This window comes from Dromiciops gliroides, chromosome 2 (assembly GCF_019393635.1).
Source record: "Dromiciops gliroides isolate mDroGli1 chromosome 2, mDroGli1.pri, whole genome shotgun sequence".
NCBI classification, from domain to species: domain Eukaryota; kingdom Metazoa; phylum Chordata; class Mammalia; order Microbiotheria; family Microbiotheriidae; genus Dromiciops; species Dromiciops gliroides.
In genome coordinates, this window is record NC_057862.1 from 239,915,941 (window position 1) to 239,941,205 (window position 25,265).

The 25,265-nt window shown below is 39.5% G+C and overlaps 1 protein-coding gene and 1 non-coding gene across 5 annotated transcripts in view; both read right to left on the minus strand.

The window, feature by feature from the left end:
* The window catches only part of RGS6 (regulator of G protein signaling 6), a 717,500-nt gene that overhangs the window by 235,366 nt on the left and 456,869 nt on the right, over positions 1 to 25,265 (minus strand). The gene's annotated exons all lie outside the window — the stretch shown is intronic.
* Positions 11,151 to 11,254, minus strand: LOC122744926. The gene has a single exon (XR_006355257.1). It is a non-coding gene; the product is annotated as a U6 spliceosomal RNA (small nuclear RNA).

Consider the following 25,265-nt stretch of genomic DNA (forward strand, 5'->3'; position numbering starts at 1 on the left):
TATCCAGCTGCCCCAAACTTTTCCTAGATACTACTACTACTACTACTACTACTGCTGCTGCTGCTGCTGCTGTTGCTACCACTACTGTTGTTTTTCAGTTGTTTTCAGTCATATCTGACTCTTTGTGATCCCATTTGGTGTTTTCTTGGCAAAGACACTGGAGTGGTTTAGTGTTTCCTTTTCCAGTTCTTTTTACAGATGACAAAACTGAGGGAAATAGCGTGAAGTGACTTGCCCAGGGTCACCCAGCTAGTGTCTAACACTTGAGTTGAACTCACAAAGATGAGTCTTCCTGACTCCAGACCCAGTACTCTGTCCATTGTGTCACTTAGCTGCCCCCAGTAGGTGATTAATACATGTTTATTGACTAATATTCAAGTAACAGAGATGGAATTAGGAGGGTGGGATGCAAAGAGAAACAAGATAAAGGTGATATCTGAATGCTGAGGTATGTGGTAAGGATAGTCACAATTAACAGAGACAATGTTCAAAGCTGGAGACATTCCCCAGAGACTGGGTCAGCATGAGCCATTAGATGATAGGTAGGTCTATATTATAGAGAGAGGCACATTGGAATGAAGAGGACATCTGTACAGAAGGAAGAGGGAAGCAAGATCATACTGTAAAGAATTAATTGTTATTTGAGGTTTTTATGACCCCATCTTTTGGCTAGAATTTTTAAAACCTGGGCGCACACACTGGCCTGGGGCTCAGGGCAGTGCCTCCGCAAACAGCACGGTGCTCCACCCACTGGTTGTAGCCATCGCTATGGTGCTGGCACCTCATGTCATGACCACTTGCCAACGCCTACACAGGCCTGGCAAAATTTTAATGACTGGAAGCCCAGTGAGGGCAGTCATGTGACTGTCAGTCAGGGCTGCCAGCCAATTGGCTTGGGGCTGTTTGTGGTCAGCCTGGGGGCTGCTGGGAAGAAGAAGGGAAGAGAGTCACCATTCTACCTTGAAGCTGGAAGGTGACAGGACACAGCCGTGTGTTCTCAGTTGATTCCTGGGTAGTGGTGTTATTCAGATTGTACCATTTCCCTTCCCCCATTTTATTTCCTTTCCCCTAATTCTATTGATCTTGCTTGTGTTAAGTTTGTTCTTGTTATTAAACCCTGTTCTGTTTTTGAGAGAGGCTGTCGGTCTCCTTCCTTTCCCCAAAATTGTGGTGAGCCACATAGCTAACACTCCTCAATTAAAAATTGGTCCCTACAATACTAAATGTTAAGATCCAGATGTTATCCTCTGGCTAGATCACAAATTCCATACTGGACTTAAACTACTAAAGATTGAGTTGGCAGAGGCCAGTTTCTGATTTGGGAAAAATGAAGTCTATATCTGGTCCACTAAGGTAGCTGTGAACCCTCCTTTTTGGGGATGATGCAGCAGAAGAGGGAAGAGGTGGAACCTTGAACTATCACCTGCCCCCTTTCTCCTAATCAACAGTGTTAAAACACTAGGATGGACTCTGCATCCTGTTCTCAGATACTATGAGAGAATATCAGAGTTGGAAGTACAGAGTTCAACTCTGCCATTTTGTACATGGGGAAACTAAGGATCAGAGAAATAGAGTTGCCTAAAGCTACACTAATAATTAGTGATAGGCTGAGGAAAAGGGGAGGTTTCAGAATGATAAATAGCTAATCAGGGAAATTGCAACCCCCAAGCTGGGACAGCTAGATTAGTCAATGGATAGAGCACAGAACCTGGAGTCAGGAAGACCTGAATTCAAATCCAGATTCAGACACTTCCTAGCTATGACCCTAAACAAATCACTTAACCCTGTTTGCCTCAGTTTCCTCATCTGTAAAATGAGCTGGAGTAGGAAATGGCAAATCATTCTGGTATCTTTGCCAAGAAAACCCCAAATGGGGTCACAAAGAGTCAGATATAACTGAATAACAACAGAAGGGTTTCCTTAAGTGGCATGGTGAGCCAGAAATGTCCACAGTGGGTAGAGTAGGATTATTCCACTGGCTCAGACAACCTGAGATGTCATATGGGACAACTTTCAGAGTGGGCAATAACATAACTGCTTAGCAGACAAAGCCTAGTTCTGCCAGGTAAGAAGAAAATGCCAATAAACTTGTTTAAATGAGCTAAACCATTAAGGATAGCATATGTTACATTTGGACAGCACTTCCACAATTTTTTAAAGCACTTGTATGAGTCCAACAACCACATGAAGTAGGTAGGGCAGGAAAAACAATTTACCCATATACAGATATTTGTTTTAGTTCTCAAAGTACTTTATAGATAGATGCTCTTCTCTTGTCTTTATTATACCATTGTGACAATAGGGTGGAAGTAGGGCATCCTGAATCTAGCAAACTGGGTTATAAAAGCCAATTGTTAAATTTTCAGTGTGAGCATTTAGACTGTAGACACCGGCAAACATTACAAGTTAGAGCTTGATTTGTTGTTTTCTTGATCGTCTAGACTTAATAAAATAATGGGAAAAAATGTTAATAATGTGGTTAACACATTTGTTGTTTTTCCTTCAGAGAACCAACTGTTAGGTACTTACTGGGTGGAGGTGATCATTTAAAAAAATAGTATTTAATTTTTTTCCAAGTACATGTAAAGACACATTTTAATATTCATTTTTAAACATTTTTGAGTTCCAAATTTTCTCCCTTCCTCCCTAAAAAAGCAAGCAATTTGATATAGGTTATATATGTGCAATCATGCAAAACATATTTCCATATTAGTCATATCGTAAAAGAAGAAACAAACGAAAAGAAAAATAATATGAAAAAAATAAAGAAAGTGAAAATAGTATGCTTCAATCTGCATTCAGACTCCATCAGTTTTTTCTCAAGAGGTGGATGGCATTTTTCCTCATGCATCCTTTGGAATTGCCTTGGATCATTGTATTGCTGAGTCATTGTATAATCTATCATTTGTTAGTTAACTGTCATACAATATTGCTGTTACTCTGTAAAATGTTCTCCTGGTTATGCTCACTTCACTTTGCATCAAGTCATGTAAATCTTTCTAGGTTTTTCTGAAGTCTGCCTGTTCATCATTTCTTATACACAATATTATTCTACTACATTCAGATACTACAGCTTATTCATCCATTCCCCAATTGATGGGCATCCCCTTATTTTCCAATTCTTTGGGAGGTGATACTTTGAAGAAATCTGAATTTCACTGGTGGGTTTGTGTATTCTCTCCACAAATACAAATAGATATTGCCTTGAACCTTTCAACATTCTGAAAATTTTATTTCCCCTAAAAATCCTCCTAATCTAAAATACTAGAGATCATCTTCTTGGTGACTTTTAAAACAATATTCTCGGGCATATTAGTTAGTCACTTGAGTCATGCATCCTTAATACACATCACTGACTTCCTTTCCCAGTAAAAGGTAATCTCAATAATATCTGTTAATATAATATAATCTTGTTTTTTTGTGAGGAAATTAGGGTTAAATGACTTGCCCAGGGCCACACAGCTAGTAAGTGTCAAGGGTGTGAGGCCAGATTTATAATATCTGTTAATGGCACTGTTTGTACATCATCTTGTTGCAGCCTGATTATGCCCAATCTAATAAATCATCATCATGATTTATATGGAAAAAAGCTAGATGGAGTCAGAAGACCTGAGTTCAAATCTGACCTAGGATATTTAATAGCTATGAGACTTGGGCAAGTCACTGAACCTCTGGTTTTCCTTAATTTCCTCAATGGTACAGTTATATAGGACAATACAATACAATCAAGAATAATAATAGCACCTACGTTCCAGGATGGTTGTGACAATTAAAAGAGAGAATATTTTTAAAGTGCTTAGCACAGTACCTGCCACAGAGTAGGCACTCTATAAATACAAGCTATCATCATCATCTTAAAGTTTGCCATGCACTTTAAAAATATCTTATTTTCACCTCATAACTAGGTTCCACTATTTTTCCTCTTATTTAGAATTTTATTTTCCCAAATTATATGTAAAAAATTTTAATATTGATTTTTTTTTAGTGAGGCAATTGGGGTTAAGTGACTTGCCCAGGGTCACACAGCTAGTAAGTGTTAAATGTCTGAGGTCAGATTTTAACTCAGGTATTCCTGATTCCAGGGCCAGGGCACCACCCAGCTGCCTCAACATTGATTTTTAAAATTTTGTGCTCCACATTCTTTTCCTCCCTCTCTCCCCACCCCACTTAAGAATTCAAGCAATTCAATAAGATGTATGGTCATGGAAAACATTTCCTCATTAGTCAGGTTATAAAAGAAAACAAACAAAAAAACTTTAGAAAAAGGAACTAACAAAAAAGTTATGCTTCAAACTGTATTCAGATACTATCAGTTCTTTATCTGTAGATGGTTTGCATTTTGCATTAAGTCCTTCAGAGTTGTCTTGGATCATTGCTTTGCTGAAAATAACTAAGTAATTTACAGCAGATCATCTTACAATATTGCTGTTATTTTGTATACAGTACATTTCACTTTGCATCAGCTTGTGCATATCTTTCCAGGTTTTTCTGATAGCATCCTACTCATCATTTCTTATAGCACAATATTGTTCCATCATAATATCATCCCACAATTTGTTCAGCCATTCCCAAATTGATGGGCATCTCCCCAATTTCAAATCCAACCTTTTAAAAAAATCTCTTTTAGGATATTGTAAGGGGCTAAAATTCTAGGTAGTCTGTCTAAAATATCTAATGAGTGGTCGCCAATAAATTATAAGCTTTAGCAAGAGTATTTAAGTGTTTAAGTATTTATTAAAGAGCATTAGGATAAGAGAGAAAGGTAAAAATCTAACTATTTCTAAGAGACCCCATCAACTGACCTGCCATGATGAGGTCAGGAACAAAAAAGAGGAAAAACCCTTCTTCCAGAGTCCGCTTCCTACTTTGTGTCCTCCTCCCAGAAATGGGAGGCTCCTAAAGTTGATTGGCTTGTAGCTTTGATAGACAGTACCCATAAGCAAACGTCACTTCCTGATGCCAAGGAACTGACCGCATGGCTTGCCCTCAGACATCTTCTCCTCATGGCTGAGCTTTCCTACAGTAGTTCTCCAGCAGGTGGTGTTATTCCAATTGTTACAATATCAACCTAGTAGTGGTATTACTATGTTGAAGAGTATGCATGGTTTTATAGCCCTTTAACCATAGCTCCTGTGATGTTTAAAATTCTAAATGTGCGATGTCTAAAAAATTTAATGTGTGGTTGCCTTAAATTAGAAGCTTTAGCACCAGTCTTTGGGCATTAAGCATTTATTAAAGCATACCAGGTATTCATGTGGAATTCAGAAAGTTAAGAAAAAGTCTATCTTGTCTAGAGTTCCAGCCTGGTCTGGTTCTTCCTCAAGTCCTCCACCATGAGCCTGCTTCAATCATGAACTCCCTCAAACTGAGTGTGGAAGCTTTTTATAGGTCTGGAGCAGAGGCAGTCCTTACACACTGCTTCAAGTTGATTGGTTAGCATCATCCAAATCCATTGGTTCACTGGACTTGAACGTGGTCTCCAGTTGAGTTCAAAGTCTTTAGCTTCTGAGAACAATACCTCTTTAAGGGCTAGCCAGGTGTGGTTACAATCTAGTTAACTTAAAGTAGGCTAATCAGCAGTCAATCACTCTCACTTAATTCAATCAGTTTTAGATTAATCTCCAAGTGAGTCTTTGAGTATATGCCAAATCCCATTATTTTCTCACACTCCAAGTTGCTCTACATAATGTTTGAATCAGTATACCAAATGTGTATTAATGTATTATTTTCACTATATCCCATACAACATTTATCATTTTCCTCTGCTGTCCCACTATCCAATCCAGTAGATATGAAGTACCCAGAGTTGTTTTAACCTAAATCCCTCCAATCAATAGTGAGTTAGAGCATTTTTTTTCATATAGCTATAGGTGGTCCTGATTACTTAATCTGAAAACTTCATGTCTTTTGATCAACTATCAATTGGGGAATGGCTCCCATTTTAACAAATTTGACTCAGTTTTCTATGTGTTTGAGAACTGAGGCCTATCAGACAAACTTGCTTCAAAGTTTTTTCACTATTGCTAACTGTATTTACCTCCATCCTATTCCCTCCCCTTGATATTTACTCTATTTTCTATCTTCTTTCACCCTATCCCTCTTCAAAAGTGTTTTGCTTCTGACTGCCCCTTCCCCCAATCTGCCCTCCCTTCTTTCAGCCCTGCCCCTTATCCCCTTCCCTTCCTACATTCCTGCAGGCTAAGATAGATTACCATATCCAATTGATTGTGTATGTTATTCCCTCTTTAAGCCAATTCTAATGAGAGTTATATTCACTCACTCCCCAGCACATCCCCAATCTTCCCCTCCATTCCATAAGCTTTTTCTTGCTTCTTTTATGTGAGCTACTTTACCCCATTCTACCTCTTCCTTTCTCTTTCTCCTAGTGCATTCCCCTAATCCCTTAATTTTATTTTTTAAAATATATCATCCCTTCATATTCAACTCACACCTGTGCCCTCTGTCTAAAACTCCATTCAGCTACCCTAATAATGAGAAAGTTCTTATGAGTTACAAGTATCATCTTCTCATATAGGAATGTAAACAGTTTAACCTTTTAATATCCCTTATGATTTATTTTTCCTGTTTACCTTTTTATGGTTCTCTAGGGCTTGGATTTGAAAGTCAAATTTTCTATTCAGCTCAGGTCTTTTCATCAAATGAATGCCTGAAAGTCCTCTTTTTCATTGAAGTTCCATGTTTCCCCCCAACAGATTATACTCAGTTTTTCTGGGTAGGTGATTCTTGGTTGTAATCTCAGTTCCTTTGCCCTCCAGAATATCATATTCATAGCCCTCCAGTCTTTTAACGTAGAAGCTGTTAGATCTTGTGTTATCCTGACTGTGGCTCTACAATACTTGAATTGTTTCTTTCTTTTTGCTTGCAATATTTTCTCCTTGACCTGGGGGCTGAGAAATTTGGTTATAATATTCCTGGGAATTTTCATTTTGGGATCTATTTCAGGAGGTGATCAGTGGATTCTTTCAATATCTATTTTACCTTCTGCTTCTAGAATATCAAGGCCATTTTCTCTTGCAATATCTTGGAAGATGATGGCTAAGCTCTTTCCTTGATTATGGTTTTCAGGTAGTCCAATAATTTTCAAATTATCTCTCCTGGATCTATATTCCAGGTCAGCTGTTTTTCCAAGAAAATATTTCACATTGCCCTCTATTTTTTTCATTAATTTGGATTTTCTTTATTGTGTCTTGATTTTTCATAAAGCCATTAGCTTCCATTTGCTCAATCCTTTTTTTTTTTTTTGTGGGGCAATGGGGGTTAAGTGACTTGCTCAGGGTCACACAGCTAGTAAGTGTCAAGTGTCCAAAGCCGGATTTGAACTCAGGTACTCCTGAATCCAGGGCTGGTGCTTTATCCACTGCACCACCTAGCTGCCCCACTCAATCCTATTTTTTAAGCAATTATTTTCTTCAGAGAGCTTTTGTAGTTCCTTTTCCATTTGGCTTTTCAACCTATTGACTTTTTTTATGACTTTCCTGCATCACTTGCATTTCTCTTTCCATTTTTTCCTGTACCTCTCTTACTTTATCTTCAAAGTCCTTTTTGAGCACTTCTATGGCCTGAGACCAATTTATATTTTTCTTGGAAGCTTTGGATATAGTAGCTTTGACTTTGTTATTTTCTTCTGAGGGTGTATTTTGATCTTCCTTGTCACCAAAGAAACTTTCTAGGGTCAGCATTTTTTTTAGTTTGCTTACTTTGCTAGCCTATTTCTTGACTTTTAACTTCTTCTTAATGTGGGGAACTGCTTCCAGGGCACACTGTCCCAAGGTTTGGGGGGTCTCAGGTGGTCTGATTTAAGGAGAGGCACATTGACCACTCCCCTGTTCTGTACTCTGGTCTGCAAGCAACTACAGGCCTGTTTGCTCTCTAACCCTGGAAGAAAATCCAGTTACACTGTGGCTGCAGGCTCTAGCATGCCTGAACCCCTCCTCCACCTGGGCTGCCACCCAAGACCTGTATCTGAGCACAGGCAAAACAACAGAGTCCCACCTCAGCACTAGCAGAGACCCCCTGTAATCTCCCCCTGGCCAACCACTGTCTGTGGGCTGAATCCCAGAAGCAGCTGCTGCAGCAGCCAACACCAAGCCTTGTCCTGCCCAGGGCTGGATCTGTGTGGCATGGTTGGGCTCCACTTTCACCTCAGTACAACAGATCTTTCCTGCTGACTTTCTAAACTGTCTTTGACTGGAAAATGATGTCAACCCATCCTTTTGTGGGTTCTACTGCTCCAGGAATTGTCTTATTACATTATTTGAAGGGATTTGGAGGGATTTTGGGGAGTCCTCCTGAGAAGGCACTGCTTTTTCTCTGCCATCTTGGCTCCACCCCACTACTATTATTTTTACTTTGCAAGGATATTGCAAACTGAGGCAAACAGAGGTTGTAATTATAATAAAACATTAGTATTTGTAGCAGCTCCCTTTGTAGTGGCAAAAAACTGTATATCATGGGGATGTCCATCAATTGGATAATGACTGGACCAGTTGTGATATATGACTGTGATGGAATACTACTGTGCTGTAAGAAATGATGAGCTTGATGATCTTAGAAAATCATGGTTAGACTTTCATGAAATAATGAAGAGAGAAAGGAGCAGAACTAAGAGAACGTGGTATATAGTAACAGCAATATTGTTTGAAGAGCAACTTTGAGTGATTAATTCATTTTGACTATTATTAATACCCAGATTAACTACAAAGGACCTATGAAGGATGATGCTATCTGTATGCAGAGAAAGAATTGATTAATAGAGGTATGTGTAGAATTTCACATATAGGTATACATATTTGTATTTAATGGTAGCCACCTCTAGGGATGAGGGAAGGGGGAAAAAAGAAATTTACATGATAACTTTATTATATATTTAAAAGGAAGAGTGAGTTGTATATAATAGATTTACAGTTTCATGTGCAATCATCTTTTTATTATACTATGTTATGGAAATTTATTCCATAAATTAAAAAAATACATTTTAAAAACTATGCTATAAAAATAAAACATCAAATATTGTTCATGCCATAAAAAAGATAGAATTAAAGTTCTATATGAGTTCAGAGGAAGACCACATATAATTGGGGAGATGCAGAAAGACTTCATAAACACGGTGTTATTTGAGCTTACTATTGAAAGATGTTTAAGGTTCTGATTAGAGATATGGAAAGGGAGAATTTCAAATAAAAGGAATATAATAAGCAAAGAAAGCACAGAAATATGTTCAATAAGTAAACAGTCAAGTTTCAGTCAAGTTGGCTGAATTAGATTGGGAGTAGGGGAAGAGGGTAGCAGCAAATATGGTTATAAATATTGCAATGGTTTCTAGAGCTGATAGAGATAGGTCTCTAAGTCTCCTATTTTATAGATTTTATATTTTATATTTATTTTATAGATGAAGAAATTGAGACCCAGAGAGGTGAAGTGACTTATTTGATAAATAGGTATTAAATTGAATTGCATAAGATTTAAGAAAAGGAATTTCCTACTATTGAAAAGGTTCTCCACATGTTCACAGATGACATACACAAAAATCTGAGCCCAAAGAACACTACAAGGTCTCCTCAGTGAAATCCATGAAGAAAGATTTCCATACTGGTAAAAACAAAGTAGGTGAAAGCTTTTTGTTGTCTGGTTTATGAAATGCATCTGGCTAGGCAGATACTCACATTATTACATCAATATCTGTATCTTGGACTGGAGCTGCACATGAAAAGTGAGTTAGTATGGAACTGGGCAGAAAGAGGGTGGAAAGAGAGAGGAAGGGGAAGGGAGAGGGAAAAGGTAAGGAAAGGAAAAGAAGGGAGGGGGAAGGTATGGAAAGGGAAAGAGAAGGGAAAGGAAAGAAAAGGAAGGGGAGAGGGAGTGGAAGGGGAAAGGGAAGGGAAGACATTTATCAGGCATGAGGATACATGAGTATCGAGGATACAAATACAAAGAGATAGTTCTTGCCCTCAAGGATTTTATATTTTAGTAACGGATGAAAGCAAATATTGGAGAGTAATAGCTAAGGACAAGGGTTTTGGTCTAGGAAGTCACAGAGATGGTGAATTGATGTTTAGGTCAGCCTATTGGTATCCCCTTTTCAAGAGCAATGGTACTATTGATTTGATTACTGTGACCAGAGCAAAAGGTGGAAAGGGGAATGGGGAAATGAGGAGTTCCATGTGTGATGGCAGACAGAGGACAAGATAGCCTGGCTGGTTAGCTCAATGGGATGTAATGGTGGATCATAGTCTACTGTATATGCTACCTGTCCTCAGGTCCCTATCTAAGGGAACTAGTTTGCATTCATTAAGTCACCAATCAAGTGCCTGGGCACTAGGCATGAATTACTTTTAGGAAATTGCATAGTGTTTTTAATTATCCCAAAGTAGTCCTTGCTATAAAAGCTGATCTTTTTCACCTCACTGTCCTCCCATTTGGGCTGTGTGGCTTTAAATCACAAAGTACCATAATTCAATTCACATTTATTTTGTCTCTACTAAATACTGATCACTGTGCATGGTGCTGAGGAAGACGCAAAGTTTATATAAGGTATGGATCTGATTGAGCTTGCAATTGAGTTGGAGAATGTGACAGCTACATTGATAACTGCAATATGTTCTAGAGAGGCACAAAACAGAGCTGTTAGGTGTTTTGCTTTGTTTTGGTTTTTTTGGCTGGGTGGGGAAGGGGGGAAATGGAAGGTCTCACTGTGAAGCCACATGCCTACAATTTCAGAAGAATTAAATTGACAATCTATGGGTTAATGGAACAGTTCGTAGTGGCTTGTTAGGTGGCAAAGTAGATAGTACAACACTTGGAATCCAGAAGACCTAAGTTCAAATCTTCCCTGAGACCCTGGGCAAGTAACTTCACTTCTGTTTGTCTCAGTTTCCTGGGATAATATGGATAATAGTAGCATCTACCTCTGTGATTGTCTGTGAGGTTCAAATAGGATAATCTGGGATAATTTTTGTCTTTACTCTGGGTACTATTTTTTTTTTTAGTGAGGCAATTGGGGTTAAGTGACTTGCCTAGGGTCACACAGCTAGTAAGTGTTAAGTGTCTGAGGTCAGATTTGAACTCAGGTACTCCTGACTCCAGGGCCGGTGCTCTATCCACTGCGCCACCTAGCTGCCCCACTATTTTTTTTTAATATGTAATGCTTTATGAATTTCTGTGTCATCTTTGTGCAGGGGTCATGCTAATCTCTGTATCGTTCCAATTTTAGTATATGTGCTGCCAAAGCAAGCACGGTACTATTGTTTTTTTATAATATCAAATGTTGTTGTATTAATGGGAGTATCATTTAGCATATCAACAAAGCTATAAAACAAGTAATTGTCTTTGAAGTTCTGGATTATAGTCCTTAATGAACAACTGATGTGTGCCTCAAAAACTTGTCAAGAGATTAAATTGCGGCTGACCTAAGGTCATGTAGTGTTCTGATTTTTTGCTGGGGTGATAAACAGTACCTTTGGCATGACGAGAGAGGAGTTGTTCTTTTTCGTGGAATTGCACTTTCTCAGAGAGTTCTGATGGGACAATTCATTGTTTTTTCTCAGGAGTTTGAATAAGTATCGAATCCTAGTCATTCAGCTCCTGGGAGCAGCCACTTTGACTGTACTGCCAAACTTGTCAGAGTCCAGAGTACACATCTTCCTCTTTTGTCACAATAGATACACACCGGTCACTGGTCATGTTTGTGTGAAGTGCTTGGCATAGTGCCTGACACATGGTGGGCACTACATAAATGCCTATTTCCCTTTTCTTTGGATCCCTCACATCTTCTAGTGCTGGGCCTCATTCCATAAATGTTTGTGGAGGGGAATGAATCACTTGCTGGCATTAAGGTCAGTTAGCAAAAGGAAAAAAAGCATAAAGATTTTCAAAATGTTGCATGTTTTGGGTCCAGTGAAATTTTGAAGACTAGAATCATAAATTATATTTATGGCTCAAATCATCTAGATGGAAATTCATTGACAACTAAAGGAATGGAAAGAAGCACAACACGTAGGCCATTAAGTTGGTCCTTGATGGAAATCACTTCTAGTCTGTGCTGATATGGAGAGGATTTAAAGAACTGATTTAGCTGAGAGAGTTTCCATGACTCATTTCCAGTCTGCTGAACAATCTAGCTCCTATGATAAGCCCTGAAAAAAAAAAAGCATTTCTTATTTGTTTTCTAAGGAGATAGGAGTTCCTCTTTCATATTTATCCATTGTTTCCTAAGACTAGACATCCCTCTTCAACCACTAGAGATGCAAATCCATAAGAAGAGGTAGCTTTTGTTGCTGTTTGTTAACTTATTAGGAAAAGCCCAGTAGGGCATAATGACTGGGATTCAAATTCATAATTACTGGGATTCAAATCTAGGTGTTCTGATTGCACAGGAATGAATGGAACAAAATTTATTAACCACTTACTAGGTGCAAAGTGGGCAACCAGGTGGCACAGTGGGTAGAGTGCCAGCCCTGGAGTCAGGAGTTCCTGACTTCAAATATTAATAAATATTATTAAATTTTAATATTCATTTTAAACATATATATCCATATATATGAGACCTTGAACACTTACTAGCTGTCTGACCCTAGGCAAGTCATTTAACCCTGTTTGCCTCAATTTCCTCATCTGCAAAATGAGCTAGAGAAGAAAATGGCAAACCACTTCAGTATCTTTCCCAAGAAAAGCCTAAATGGGGTTACAAAGAGTTGGATATGACTAATCAACAAAACAGCAACCATATGCAAAGCACTGTGCTAGCACTGGGTATGCAAAAAGAAAAGTTAAGACAGTCTCTGCTCTCAAGGAGCTCATATTCTATAGGATGAAGGTTTCAGCTGCAGGGTGGATGTCAAGGTCCCAAGGTCCTTAGGGTGCAGAGGCAAAGCAGATAATAATGTTATTTCTGAGGCAGCTAGGTGGTGTAGTGGGTAAGAGAGCTGGACTTGGAGTCAGGAAGGCCTGAGTTCAAATCCAGCCTCAAATTTTTACCAGCAATACACTTAACCTCTGTCAGCTTCAGTTTCCTCATTTACAAAATGGGGATGGCAATTACAGCACACACCTCATTTGGTGGCTGTGAGGAACAAATGATATAAAGTGCTTTGGAAACCTCAAAGCTAGTTATTATTATTAATAGTCATTTCTACTGATAAAATCATATCCATTTCTGATGTTGAACCATTTGACTTTGGTGTCAATAACTTTCTTTTTTGGGTCTTTAGTAGCTGGGGGTATAGCACAGGCAGTAGCAGTTACCAGATTGCATCTCCACAATGTGTTTCCCTGGAGGATGGCTGCAAGGGCTGAGCTAGAAGCATCGCTGTTCCTAAGGTTCTTACGTTCAGGGTCCAGGGATGAAGGCCTGAGGAGAAATGGAGGTCAAGGGGGTGGCAGTAGTTTGACCTGCCTGGCATATCATTGCCTTCTGTCTCCCTTCCAGATTGACTTGCTGGTTACGTGGGTGGCAGTTGGCTGGCATCTAGTAGGGACAGCCAGCCCTTTCTCCACAGGAGTTGCTTCCCTGGATGAAGATCATAAAGGCCAGGCTTGAAGCAGGACCGATTATCTGGGACTGTCATTATTCTTGTACTTCTCTGACTGGGGGCAGTTGGTCAGCACATCTTGGTGGTTCAGGAGGAAGATGGGTCCCTTCTTCCAAGTGATTTCTCCCCTCAATGATAGAGGCTGGAAGCAGATCTAGTGATTTGGGGGACGTGACTATTCCCAAAGTTCTTGGAGTGGAGGAGTGGAGGAGTGGAGGAGTGGAGGAGTGGAGGAGTGGAGGACAGCTCTAGGCAAAGGCATGGACATGGGAAGCGAAGCATTATGTATGAGCCACGGAAAATATGTTGAGCAAGGCATTAAAAAAAAAAAAAGGCAGAAAGGGCTCAGGTTGTAAAGAGCTTTAAATGACAGAAGGGGTTCTTTTTGCTCATAGATAATAGGGATCCATGGAAGTTTACAGAGTAAAATCAACTTGTCATTTCTGTGGAGGATGGAATGGAATGAAGAGAGACCAGAGTTAGGGAGTCCAATTAAAAAGCTATTATCGGGGCAGCTAGGTGGCACAGTGGATAAAGCAACGGCCCTAGATTCAGGAGGACCTGAATTCAAATCCAGCCTCAGACACTTGACACTTACTAGTTGTGTGACCCTGGGCAAATCACTTAACCCTCATTGCCCTGCCCCCCAAAAAGCTATTATCAATAGTCTGGGTAAGAAGTGATGAAGGCCCAAACTAGTGTGGTTTCTGTACAAATGGAGAGAAGGGGAGATGTGATATATGTCATATAAAAAGAAATTATTTTAAAAAAAAAGAAATTATAAGGTGTGGCAACTGATTGGATATGAGGTAAGAGAGAGGAATTAATGTTTTATCTCTCTCTCTTTCTCTATCTAAGGCAATCTAGGTTAAGTAACTTGCCTAGTGTCACACAGCTAAGTAAGTCTCTGACTCTGGATTTGAACTCAGATCCTCCTCACTCCTAGGCCAGTGCTCTATCCACTGCATCACTTAGCTGCCCAGAGAGAGGAGTTAAGAATGGTACTGATTATAAGGACTAAAATGACTAGAAAGATGGTTAAAACCTTAATAGTAATAAGGAAGTCCAGAAAAGGGGGAGGTGTGGGGATAAATATATGAGTTTTGTTTTGAAAGCGTTGATCTTGAGATGCCAATGGGACATCCAGTTTAAAAATGTCCAAAAGGCAGTTGGTGATTTAGGACAGGAACTGAGGAAAGAGAGTTGGGCTGGATAAAAAGATGCGGGCCTCATCAGCATAAAGACGATCATGGAGCCCATGGGACCTGATGAGTGAGATCAAGTGAGAAAGTATAGTGGTGTTTTATTTATTTACAAGGCTGATCTACAACATCTACAAGCTTATTTTTAAAAATGTGCTTAGACATGGCTCTTATGCTTATAAAAAACCTATTTAATAATCCATTTCAGAATTTTTATGGAGATTAACATTGAGCTTATCAGGACATAGTTTCTAGCATCTAATTTTCTTCCCTTTTCAAAGAAAAGTGACATTTTCCCATTTTCTGAATGAATGGATTATCAGTATTCATAGGCCTTATCTGATCAGTATGGTTGACACCTTTGCAAAAAAAAAAAAATCACCCCTTGCCCTGGGGCCACGTGGCTGATTTCATTTTGTCCTAATTCATCTTTGTTCCATCAGGAGAAGTAGGTATAGTAGATGTTTTTATTGCCTTAGCTTTTCTAATTAGCTGGGATCTTTGCACAAATCACTTCTCTTTGGGTTTCATTTTGCTCTAGTAAATTGACCATCCATGTTGGACAAAATTGTTTCTAACAGTTGATGAGCCAATGAATTCCATCTTATTTCTGTGCCAACTCCTGTTCCTAAATAGGAGCAGAATCATTTCCATTTCTTTAATAAAGAAAGCTTTAAGCCCTTGGGAGCATCTTTGAGGCCTAAAATTTTCCATACAGATCAATAAGCAAGTGGCTCTTATCTGGCATTTATGCATTAAGAGGTACAGAAAAACCTCTTATTGGTGGTCGCGATACTTTAGCTGATACTGATCAGACAGATACAGACCTCCAGTACGTAAAGAGTCTTGGGAACCTTTTTCTGAGGCTTTACTGGCCTGGTGACCCTCCTCCACCAACAAGAGAATGTTACACCCACAGAAACTTCTCACTTGGAAAACATTGTGTGCCCATGTTGGTGATATGTTTTTAAAAGAGAAACAAGAGGTCATGGGGTATATTAATATTCAAGGTTAAATGTGAAACACAGCTCAAGAGACTGTGTGGTATAGTAGAAGAAGCACTGGAATTGAGGCATGGTTCTAATAATGACTAGCTATGTGTTTATGAACAAGTCATGGGGGCAGCTAGGTGGCACAGTGGATAAAACACCAGGCCTGGATTCAGGAGGACCCAAGTTCAAATCCAGCCTCAGACACTTGACACTTACCAGCTGTGTGACCCTGGGCAAGTCACTTAACCCCCATTGCCCTGCCCCCCCCCCAAAAAAAATAATGAACAAGTCATTTATACCAAGGTTCAACTTGTCCATTCATAAAATGTGTATGAGGGCCATGAGCCTCTGCAGGTTCCTGACAGGCATCATAAGCTTTGCCCCTCTCCCTTTGATATCTCTAGTGTTTTTGAGGCCTTTGAGTTTCAGGGTAATTAGTATGATCTGGCTCTAGTTGAATGGGGTGATGACAGGAGTTGGAAAGACAAATGGAATTATTTTGCAGCATTAGAAATATGGAAACAAAGGCTGACCATGTGGAGAGCACACCACCTGTACCCTGAGGTGAGGGAAAGGTGAGTGGAATTGGGTAGTTCTGAGTCAGCTGGGAGTGATAACTTTGGTTGAGATGGGACATCTTCAGGTCATCAGAGCTACCTTTGGGCAGCATGCTAGGTGGGAGAGATCATGAGTCTGCATAAAATAAAAAAGATTTGGGAATGCTTGGGCTACCACACAGTCCCATGGGTTATGGCTACTTTGTTGTAAACACTGTGATGCTTTTGCAAAGAAGGTACAGGGAGTAAGAATTGATTAAGCACTTGCTACGTGCCAGACATTGGGCTGCTTTACAAATGCTGTCCTCATTTGATCCACCAAACAATCTGTTGTTATCTGCATTTTACAGATGAAGAAACTGAGGAAGGCAGGGTAAGTGACTTGCCTAGGGTCACACAGTGAGGAAGTATCTGGGACTGGATTTGAACTCAGACCTTTCTACTGTGACATCTAGCTGCTTCAAGGGGAAGCAGATGAGCAATAATGACAGAGGGAGTAGCAGTGGTGGTGGCAGTGGTGGTGGTAGTATGTGGCCAAGTAGAAGCATTCTACCCTTCATGGGAGTGAGAGACAGGCAGGGGAAGGAGGGGCATGGAAAAGGAGATGGTAAGGAAGTGGAGGAGGGGATTTAGAGTAAGGATAGGTAGAGCTAGATGAGAAAGGGGGGCAAATGCAGGGAAGTGGAGAGAGACCCTGTAGACTGAGAGGCAGAGGCAATGGAGTAATAGAACACCAAAGGGGAAGGAGAGGAAATTACCTTCCCCAAAATAAAAGGAGACCTTATAATGTTTTACATAATTACACATGTATAACCTCACAGAGGGAGGATAGGAGGGAGGGAAGGAGAGAGAGAATTTGGAACTCAAAACTTTTTTCGGGGGGGGGGCTGGACAATAAGGGTTAAGTGACTTGCCCAGGGTCATACAGCTAGTAAGTGTCAAGTGTCTGAGGCCGGATTTGAACTCAGATCCTCCTGAATCCAGGGCTGGTGCTCTATCCACTGAGCCATCTCACTGTCCCCCAAAAACTTTAAATAAAAATGTTTATTATTAAAAAAAAAATAGGGGCAGCTAGGTGGCACAGTGGATAGAGCACTAGCCCTGGATTCAGGAGGACCTGAGTTCAAATCCGGCCTCAGACACTTGACACTTACTAGCTGTGTGACCCTGGGCAAGTCACTTAACCCCAATTGCCTCACCAAAAAAAAAAAATAAAAGTCAATAAACTTTAAAAAATAGGTCTGACTTTGAAACTTCCCTACTTCTCCACGTGACTCTGTGGGCTTCAGTTTCCTCATCTATAAAATGAGAGGGTTGTACTGGATGATCACTCAGACCCCTTCCAACCTTACATTCTGTTACCTTGTGATTCTATAAATATTCTTCCTATTTATGGATATATTTATTCCAAGTTTTTATCCTGTGTTTTCTCTCCATGTTCATGAATGTCAACAGCATTTGTGTTAAATTATAAACAACTGAAGGAGAGGGAGAAGATAAAAGAGAGACCTTAAAACTGAAGTTGAGGGAGACATAAATCCACAGCACGGAGGAACAAAGCCAGATCTTGCTCTTTGCTAGGACAGTGTGAGTCATGAAGCCGGGGAAACGACTCGCAAGAGTTCTGGGTCCTTTCCCTTTATGGAGGTACAAACTCAGGGAGGTATTTCCTCTCTCTCTGGAGTGAATCTATAGATCCAGAGGAAATGCCAGCCTCCCCCAAAAGGTGCATTTGTTAATTCTCAATCACCCTGGGTGCCTCGTGGAGTCCAAATCATTGTATAGGTACCTGAGTTAGTTAAGGCCTTCCTGAAGGGAAAGGTATTCTGTCTGTGTTTTTAAATGTCTATGTGCTCAGCTATAAGTCCTTTAAATTTTTTTTCTTACAATACACTTATTTTATGGGCCTTGCTTTGTTGTTAACTTGATGTTTACAGGAGAAATTGAATGTCCCTAAAGGAAAGCTAGAAATAAGTCAGATATAAATGTTCCCTAGGAGACATTTGGGTGAGAGGAAATAAACCTTAGATTTCTATATTGAGAGGACCTTCAAAGGGCCTTTGGATAATAATACTTGAACTACACTCTGGTAGCTGCCTATTTAAGAGGCAATACAGTAGACAGAGTGCTGGGCTTCAAACCAGAAAAACCTGGGTTTGAGTCTTGCCTCTGACACTTATTAGCTGTGTGACCATGGGCAGGTCATTTGTCTTCACATTCTTCTCATCTTATGATGTAAAATAAGAATAATGAACTAGAATATCCCTAAGAGCCTTTCAAGCTCTGAATAATATGAGTCTTTCTTTAAAGCACAGAATCTCAGAGCTAGAAGGGGGATTAGAAGTCATCTAAGCCCTACCTCTTGTTTTATAAATGAAGACACTGAGGCCCAGTGATGAAATAAACTGCCAAAGGTACAGTAGAAGAGGTAATCAGTGGGGCAGCTAGGTGGTGCAGTGGGTAAAGCACCAACCCTGGATTCAGAAGGACCTGAGTTCAAATCTGGCCTCAGACACTTGACACTTACTAGCTGTGTGACCCTGGGCAAGTCACTTAACTCTCATTGCCCCCAAAAAATTTTTAAAAAGAGGGAATCAAGGTGGGGGGAGCATCTAGCGGGTTTTGATTTTGGAGAAAATGCAAGAGGGAGTTAGGAAAAGGTAATATTCACAAGTTCAAATGAACACGTCATTTGTTGTTTATATTTTTTTATCCTATATCAAGTCTGTCCCTCTCTGCTTACAGAGGATGGTTTTACACTCCTGACAAGAAATAAATAATGGATGGCATTTTTCTTATTTGCTTAGATGGATCATTAAATGAATTAATTGGCTTACCCTCCCAAGGTCTCTCCTGCAAAAGATGAAAACGCAAGCAAAATCATATCGAGATGATAGAAAAGTTCTCCTGCAGCAACTTAACAGAGAAAGGCAGTGTGTGCCTCAGGCATGAAGGTCCTTTCCACTGAAACATTTCATCTTGACTTTGCAATCAGTTGCCTATTTCTGTCTGCTAATGACTGTCACGTCAGCTTCTGCATTTCATTAGTGAGACTCCTTCTGTTTTGGTGTCTGTGAGCGAGTAGACAATGACTCCTTGGACATATATCATCAGCCCAGGAGATAGAAATCAGAATGGGAAAATGACAATCATATTTCTTAATCCAAAATGTGCAGGCTCCACTGAACTTGGTTTGGCCCCATATGTTCTTCTGTAAGTTCAGAGCCTCTTTCTCTTTGGGTTCTTAAAAATAAAAGGTGCTGCTGTTCTAAATTGATTGCCAAAGTGATTGCTGTCTAAGGTATGAGTGTCTGCCTTCTTGGGACGGTTTTCTGGAACAATGTGAAGACATTTAAGAGTGTGGCTATTTTGAGACCCAAGAATATAATCACTTTCTTATTGAGAATCTGGAAGCTGAATGTCAGGATCTGTTCTTTTCTCTGAAATCTATTCCCTACTTCAAGTCAGGTTAATCCATTTGAATGGCTCCTTAATATGGTTCACTTAATTCCAGTTGTAGGCCCTCAGTTTCCCACATTCTAGAACTGGCTCTTGTTCAAGTAGGAAACACAAAAGAGAATTCCTGTTTGAAGCAGGGATTGCCTGAGTTTCAGGCTCTCCTCAATATGAGTACCCTATGGGTACTGCCATATCTCGGTTTCTTGTAGCCAAATGTATAAATACAGAAATCAATGCTGCATGGGCTGATGCCAAGTGTGAATATCAATAGCTAAAGTATTCTCAGGAAAAGTACATAAAAAAAAAAAAGATGTGCTTTCTGAAGCAAAGAAGTGGAAACTAAGGGAGTGTCCCTCAATTGGGGAATAACTGAATAATTATGGTACATAAATGCAATGGAATGTTTTTGCACTATAAGATGTGGTGAGAGGAATGGATTCAGAGAAACCTGGTGTGATGTTTAAAATCTAAATGTGTGGTCACCTTAAATTAGATGCTTTAGCACCAGTCTTTGGGCATTAAGCATTTATTAAAACATACTAGGTATTAGTAAAAAGGAAAACACATGGAGTTCGAAAAGTTAAGAAAAGGCCTATCTAGCCTAGAGTTCCAGCCTGGTCTGGTTCTTCCTCAAGTCTTCCTCCATGAGCCTGCTTCAACCATGAGCCTGCTTCAACCACGAACTGCCCCTCAAACTGAGTGTGGAAGCTTTTTATAGGTCTGGAGCAGAGGCGGTCCTTACATACTGCTTCAAGTTGATTGGTTAGCATCGTCCAAATCCATTTGTTCACTGGACTTGAAGGTGGTCTCATATTGAGTTCAAAGTCCTTAGCTTTTGAAAGCAATACCTTCTTAAGGGCTAGCCAGGTGTGGTTACAATCTAATAAACTTGAAGTAGACTAATCAACAAAGTCAGTCACTCTCACTTAATTCAATCAGTTTAGATTAATCTCCAGGTGGGCCTTTGAGTATCTGCCAAATTCCATTATTTTCTCACACTGGAAAAACTTGTTTGAATGAATCTAGAATGAAATAAGCAGGACTAGGAAAACAATTTATATAATTACTACACCTTTGTAAGGAAAAGCAACTTTAAAAGACTTGTGAGGGGCAGCTAGGTGGTGCAGTAGATAGAGTACTGGCCCTAGATTCAGGAGGATCTGAGTTCAAATCCAGCCTCAGACACTTAACACTTACTGGCTGTGTGCTCCTGGGCAAGTCACTTAACCCCAATTGCCTCACCAAAAAAAAAAAAAAAAAAAAGACTTGTGAACTCTGACCAAAGCAATGATTAACCACTATTCCAGAAGATCAATGATTAAGCATGATTCCTATCACCTTTCAGAGATATAAAAGACTAGAAGTGCATAAGGAGACTTTTTTTTGGACATAGCCAATGTATGGATTTACTTTGCTTGACTGTTATAAGGGAGGGCTTTATTTTTTTCTGTGAAAGAGGAGATGAGATTGGGAGGAGAGAAGTGTGTAGTGATATTGCTGCAAAAAGTGAAAAGAATGATAAATGTTAAGGAAATATTTGAGTTTTTTTAACTTAAAGTTTTGAGTTCCAAATTCTATTCCTCCCTCTCTTCCTCTCCTCCCTCCTCTGAGACAGCAAGCAATCTGATATAGGTTATACATGTACATTCATGTAAAACACTTCCATATAGTCATTTTGTATAAGAAGACTTGAAAGAGAGGAAGGAAGGAAAGAAGGAAGGAAAGAAACAAAAGAAAGAAGAAAAGAAAGAAAGTGAAAATAATGTTTCAGCCTGTAGTCAGACAATATCAGTTCTTTCTCTGGAGGTAGATAGCTTGTTTCATCATGAGTTCTTTGGAATTGTCTTGGATTTTACTTTAGATTGTATTGCTGAGAATAGCTAAGTCATTCACAATTATTCATCATAAAATATTGTTGTTAGTGTGTACAATGTTCTCCTGGTTCTATTCATTTTACTTTGCATCAGTTCATGTAAGTCTTTTTAGGTTTTTCTAAAATCATTCTGCTCCATCATTTCTTATAGCACAAAAATATTTCATTACAATCATGTCTCACAGCTTGTTCAGCCATTCCCTAATTTATGGGCATGCTGCTATAAATATTTTTGTACAAACAAGTTTTTTCCCCTCTTTTAAAAATCTCTCTGGGATACAGACCTAGCAATGGTATTGCTAGATCAAAAGGTATGCAAAGTTTTGTAGCCCTTTGGGCATAGTTCTAATTGTTTTCCAGAATGGACAGATCAATTCACAACTTCCCCACATCTTCTCCAACATTTATCATTTTCCTTTTCTGTCATATTTTCCAGTCTAATAGCTGTGAGATGGTACCTCAGAGTTGTTTTGATTTGCATTTCTCTAATCAAAAGCTATTTGGAGAATCTTTTTTTATATGACTATAGATAGTTTTGATTTCTTTGTCTGAAAACTGTTCATATATCCTTTTGACCATTTATCAATTGGGGAATGACACGTATTCTTATACATTTGACTCAGTTATCTATACATTTGAAAAAAGAGTCCTTTATCAGAGATACTTGTTGCAAATCCCTCCACTCCCCAGTTTTCTGCCTTCCTTCTAATTTTGGTTGCATTGGTTTTGTTTGCACAAAAATTTTTAATTTTATCTAATCAAAATAATCTGTTTTACATTTTGTAATGCTCTCTATATCTTGGTTGGTCCTAAATTCTTCTCTTATCCATAGATCTCAGAGGTAAACTATTTCATGCTTACTTAATGTTCTTATATGTAAATTATGTAGGAATCATTTTGGGGGGAGGGGCGGAGCAATGAGGGTTAAGTGACTTGCCCAGGGTCGCACAGCTAGTAAATGTCAAGTGTCTGAGGCAGGATTTGAATTCAGGTCCTCCTGAATCCAGGGCTGGTGCTTTATCCACTGAGCCACCTAGCTGCCCCCCCCCCCGAATCATTTGTTTTTAATGCACTAAAGTGAACAGAAGGGAGGTCAGAGGGAAACAGACAAATGGGACAGATTTGTTAAAATGATTATGCACTTTAAATAAACCCAAGCCGGGGCAGCTAGGTGGCGCAGTGGATAAAGCACTGGCCCTGGATTCAGGAGGACCTGAGTTCAAATCCGGCCTCAGACAATTGACACTTAATAGCTGTGTGACCCTGGACAAATCACTTAACCCCAAATGACTCAAAAAAAAAAAGAAAGAAAGAAAGAAAAAATCCAAGCTATACAGAAACCTAGTAGTGAGGTACATGAGGAGGGAAATGCTAATCAGCTTACTCATGACTTTGGGTTTCAGGCTTGGATATATATGGCCTCTTTAGGGCCTGTAGGCACCACATATCATCTACTTTTGTCTTAAGATTCCTGTTCTGCTAGATTAAGTGGTTTCTCTGCTACTGAAACAGTATTAAGCTCTTTTAACTAATAGCAGTCTTAAGCCTAGGTCTGCAGAATTTCCCAGGTCTGCTCCTTGACTAGTCCCTGAGGTAATATAATACTGAGTGAAAAGCAGTTCCTTTTAATCCTTATATTTATGTTGGCTCTCTATAGATTTTGAAGGGTTTACTCCTTGTTGGTTATAGAGGGCAGTTAAGGAAGGGCAGGCCTCTAAGAGGTTTCTGCTCTCTCACACTATAGAAGCCATTTAGGAATAAGGCACCTAGCTCTTCACAGAGCATAGGATTGCGCCATCAGCTTTCTGCATCAAGGATTGCTCATTAGACCAGTTATCCATATCAATGTCAGAATCTTCCTGTCTCTAGTTGGCTCAGCTGTATTGAGCTCCTATCAGATACTCATTTTCTTAGCACCAGGCATTTCTGGGCCTCCTTTTCTTTAAGCAGCTTCTCTGATTGGCTTCTCCAAGCCTTGTCATGCTTTCCTAAGTACTTCTCACTGACCCTACTGCCTGACATCAGGGCTGCCTCATGGGGATGAACCCACTTCTATAAGTCAGCCAAGAAACACTTATTAAGTATCTTCTATGTGCCAGGCACTATGCTAAGTGTTGGGGGCACAAAGGAAGGCAAAAACCAAAAACAACCACCCCCCAAAAAAATCCCAACCAAGCAAAAATTGTCTCTACTCTCAAGACCTTGTAGCTTAATGGGGAGGCAATATGAAAACAATAATGTCCCAACAAAATATACACAGGATAAATTTAAGATAATCTCAGAGCATCAAGGAAGATCCAGAAATGCTTCTTACAGAAGGGGAGATTTTACCTTAGATTTGAAGGAAGTCCATGAGGCCAGGGATTGCTATAAGAAGGTAGAGAATTCCAGGCATGGAATTCCAGGGGACAACCAGAAAAAAAATGCATGGAGTAGGAAGTAAGATGGAGTATCTTATGAGAGGAACAGCAAGGAGGCTGGTGTCACCAGATCACCAAGTATGTGCACACATATACATGTACATACATATATTTACTTTCATGTACATATATACTTGTATATTTATTTACATGTACATATATACTTGTATTTATTTGTATGTACATATATACTTCTTGTTGTTTGTCCTTTTTTCTTGAAGAGGGCCAATGACATCAGGAGGTAACGTCTTGACTTTCAAGTGAATTGGATTTAAATGAGGCAGGGCCCTAGTCAACAACCATATTCTCTCCTCCAGAGTCATTGAAGTCTTGTGGCAAGAAATAGGTCAGGACTGGAGATGGCTCTGGATGCAGTGGGATACCCTGGCCTTTTTAAGAACTTAGGACTAAGGGGGCAGCTAGATGATGCAGTGGATAAAGCACCGGCCCTGGATTCAAGAGGACCTGTGTTTAAATCTGGCCTCAGATACTTGACATTTACTAGCTGTGTGACTCTGGGCAAGTCATTTAACTCTCATTATCTTTTCCCCCTCCCCCCAAAAAGAATGAAATATGAAGAGGAAAGCAAGTTGTGTATACATACATGTAATTTCTATAGGCTGTCTATCCAGTTGCATAAAATTATGTGTGTATAAAATATATGTTCATATACACATATACAATATACACACATGTGCACAAACACCCTGTATATATCCAAACACCTATTCTGCATGTACATATGCATCATATATATATATTTATATACATGTATATGTCTATATATGGGACAGATACAGATAATGAGTTGGATCTAGAGTTAAGAATGAGGATTGTAGATTATATATACATAGACATAATTTCCATAGACTATCCAGTTGCATACAATTATGTATATATGTATCTATATGGAAGCAGCTAGGTGGCTTATTGGATATAGAATGCTGGGCCTGGAGTCAGGAAGATCTGAGTTTAAATCTGGCCCCAGACACTCACTAGCTGTGTGACTTTAGCTAAGTCACTTAACCTCTGTTTGCTTTAATCCAAGAGAAAAGGAAGTGGCAAACCACTTCAGGATCTTTGCCAAGAAGACAAACACCAAATCAGGTTATGAAGAGTCAGACATGGTTGAATGACTGAACAACAACAATAACAATGTATATATATAGTATATGGATGTGTATATATACATATATAAGAATGTGTATGCATGTG